Raw genomic sequence first — 4014 nt, 5'->3', positions numbered from 1 at the left:
AATTCTCTAGTATTGAGAAAAAACTAGAATAATTTGGGATAGTTTTGAAGCTAAATGGGTTAGGGTATTTATAGTTGAAGCTTAAGGACTAATCTTTAAATATCCTAAAGTACATGAACTAATTTAGCAATTTTGCCATTTATGTTTTTCAACAATTGCTGTATCTTTTGATTACTTGCACATTCGGTGCGTACCTTGTTGATTTTTCAACAATCATTCGGTGCCTACCTTGTTGAATTTTCAACAATCTCCCACTTGAAGATTTGATTGGAACAATCATATCTTCACACCATTCTTTCTACCTTATACCCTCATGTTGCTTACGTCTCTGACAGGCCACAAGAGGATCAACACCAAGTAAATTTATCAGCGTTGATAGCCTTCATCATGAAATTGTTATGTTGTCTTTGGTATGGTTTTTCTATATATCTACCATCCCTTCTTCCACCTTTTCACGAATGAAATGGTACTAAACTCATATGTGCTTTGTCCTTGAATGAAATGATGGATTCCTTGCTAGATGCAAGGCGCTTTGACTATCACAAAACAGAGAGACATACTCTTGATTGTGCCCAAGCTCCCCCAATAACATCTTCAACCAAATTGCTTCTTTACTGGCTTGTGTAGTTGCTACATATTCTACCTCTATTGTGGATGTAGCCACAACTGACTGCAATTTTGAAACCTAGCTTACAGCTCCACCAGCAACTTTGAACACATATCCTGTAGTAGATTTATTTTTATCCAAATCTCCTGCATAGTCAGAATCAATATACCCATTGATAAGTAAATTTGATCCTCCGTAACATAATGCAATATTTGAGGTCCCTTTGATGTATCTCAGGATCCTCTTTACTGTATTCAAATGCTCTTGGCTTGGATTCGCCATGTACCGACTAACCACTCCCACTGCTTGTGCAATGTCTGGTCTAGTGCATATCATAACGAATATTAAACTTCCCACTGCCGAAGCATACAACACTCGAGATATCTCTATCATCTCTTCTTCACTGCTAGGACTCATACTGGAGGATAATTTGAAGTTAATAGGAAGAGGGGTAGAAATTGGCTTACAATTTTGCATGTTGAATCGTGACAAGATCTTCTTCAAGTAATTCTTTTGTTAAAGACAAATCTTCCTATTACTTCTTTCTCGGTGAATTTGCATCCCTAGAATCTTGTTTGCTGATCCCAAATCCTTCATTTCAAAATCCCTAGCCACTTGTACCTTCAATTCTTCAATATGATCTTTGTTGGGTCCTGCAACCAACATGTCATCCACATATAACATCAATATAACAAAATCGTTATCACCAAACCTCTTGAAATAAGCACAAGGGTTTGCATTAAGTCTGTTGTATCCAAGGCACATAATAAAGGAATCAAATCTCTTATACCAACACCTCGATGCCTTCTTTAGATCGTACAGAGATTTGTTCAACCTGCAAACCAATTTCTTCTTTTCTTTTTCTTCAAAACCTTCAGGCTGGAGCATATAAATCTCTTCTTCAAGATTTCCATGAAGAAAAGCTGTTTTAACATCTAGCTGCTCTAGATGTAAGTTCAATGTAGCACATATTGCCAAGACTACTCGAACTGTTGTTAGTCGAACCACATGAGAAAAGATTTCATTGAAATCAATACATTCTTTTTTAGCATATCCTTTGACCACCAGTCTTGCACGATACCTCTCAACTTGATCGTCACTATTTCGCTTGATTTTGAAGACTCATTTGTTACCAATTGGCTTCCTTCCTTTTGGTAGTGGCACAAGGTCCCATGTTTTATTTTTGTGAAGGGCTTAGATTTATTCTTGCATCGCCATCATCCAAAGTGAAGCATCTGAGTTATTTATTACCTCCTGGAATGCTGATGGCTCACCGTCCTCTGTTAAAAGGCAGTATGCAATATTTCCTTCTATAACATAATCTGAGTGTCAATTGGGACGTCTTCTCACACGATATGATTGATGAGTTGTTGGAGCTTCAGAATTCTTTGGTTCTTGTTTATCATGTGTTGGTTCTGCTTCAGAAGAATCTCCTTGTTCAAACTTATTTTCCACATGTATCTGTGTAGTCTCTAACTTTTCAGCACTATCATCGTCTTCTTTTCTTTGTAGTTTATCTTCTACAAAGATAACATCCTTGCTGATGATCACTTTACGGGCAATGGGATCCCATAAGCGATACCCCAAGAATTTACATTTCTTGGATTTTGAATCCAACTTTGAAATTTCTTGGGAGTTGTACATCACGTACACAATACTTCCAAATACATGGAGGTTTGAATAATCAGCTGGTTTACCAGTCCACATCTCCATTGGTGTCTTCAACTCTATTACAGTTGATGGAGCTCAATTCACCAAATAACAGACGGTATTGACTGCTTCTGCCCAAAATGATTTTTCTAGGTCTGCAACCCTCAACATTGTTCTTGTTCTTTCTAACAAGGTTCTGTTCATCCGCTCTGCCACTCTATTTTGTTGAGGAGTGTTGGCCACTGTGAACTGTCTTTTGATGCCTTCTTTCCTGTAAAAGTCATTAAATTCTTCACTTGTGTATTCTCCTCCATTATCTGTTCTGAAACACTTGATCTTATTTATAGAATTAAGTTCCACCCGCACTTTGAAGTTTTTGAAAGTTGAAAACACATCTGACTTCTTCTTAATAGGGTACACCCAACATCTCCTAGAATAGTCATCATTAAATGAGACAAAGTATTTTGCTCCGAGTAGGGATGTAACTGGTGCTTGCCATACGTCAGAATGAACCAATTCTAGAATACTTTTGTCTCTAGAATTTGACATGTTGAATTTCAACCGATACTGCTTACTTGTTATGCAATGCTCACACAAAGTAAGTGATACATTTGTTAAGCCTGGAAGTAGCTATTGCTCCACAAGGACTTTCTTGTTCTGACGTGTCCAAATTTCTGATGCCATAGCATTGCAGAATCTAAACTACATGAGGCAACAGAGGCTTCTGCTTCTAGCATAGTCTATCCCTTAAGCATGTACAAGTTTTCTGCTATCTTTTCGCCTTTCATCACCACAAGCACTCCACGTAACACCTTCATGATTCCTTTTCGTGTTTCAATATTTCTTGCATTATTATCCAACAATCCGTAGGATAATAAATTTTTCTTCAGGCCTTTCACGTGCCGCACATCGAACAACTTTAATTGTTCCATCTCACATCTTTAATTTGATGGTTTTAACGCCTACGATCTCTAAAGTATGATCATTACAACTATACACAGATCCTCCTGAGATAGGTTCATAATGAAGGAACTATTCTCTTCTTGAGGTCATGTGATATGTTGCTCCTGAATCAATGAGTCATATATCTGCAAATCTTTTTCTACCTTCCATGGTGGTTGACGCTTTACAACATAGAGCATCTCCATCATCTGAAGTGTTTGTGGTATTACCTTGTGGATTGTAGTTTTTATTTAGACTCCAGCAATCCTTTTCAAGTGACCATTCTTTCTACAATTGTAGCACTGTAAATTCTTCTTCCTTCTCGACTTTGATCTACCATGTTTGTGACTGCTGCTTTAGCCACGTTCTGTTGATCTCCCTCTCATCGTTGTCAACGTTTCTACTTGTTACAAATTTACTTGTTTGTCTTCCTTGTTCTTGAGCCGATTTTCTTCTTGTAGAACAACAGTTGCAATGTCATCGAAGACTAGACTGGTGACATTACTGTTTGTCAAGTTGATGACAAGTTGATCATATGAATCAGGTAGACTTTGAAGTAGAAGTTCAACACGTTCTTGTTCTCCTATTGTACATCTTAAGGATGTAAGCTGAAAAAATAAAGTGTTCAGTGTGTTTAAGTGCTCTGTCACTGAAGTAGATTCTGGTATCAAGAGGGTGTATAATTTTCCTCTTAAGGAAAATTTTATTGTGCAACGATGTGGCCTCGTACAATTTGGTGAGATGATCCTATATATCCTTAGTTGTTTTCTCCTCCTCGATGCTTGACAATACTTCATCTGCTAATGCTAGATGAA

Source organism: Hibiscus syriacus, unplaced genomic scaffold (genome assembly GCF_006381635.1).
Source record: "Hibiscus syriacus cultivar Baekdansim isolate YM2019G1 unplaced genomic scaffold, ASM638163v2 tig00111957_pilon, whole genome shotgun sequence".
NCBI lineage: Eukaryota > Viridiplantae > Streptophyta > Magnoliopsida > Malvales > Malvaceae > Hibiscus > Hibiscus syriacus.
Note: the sequence above shows the minus strand (reverse complement) of the source record.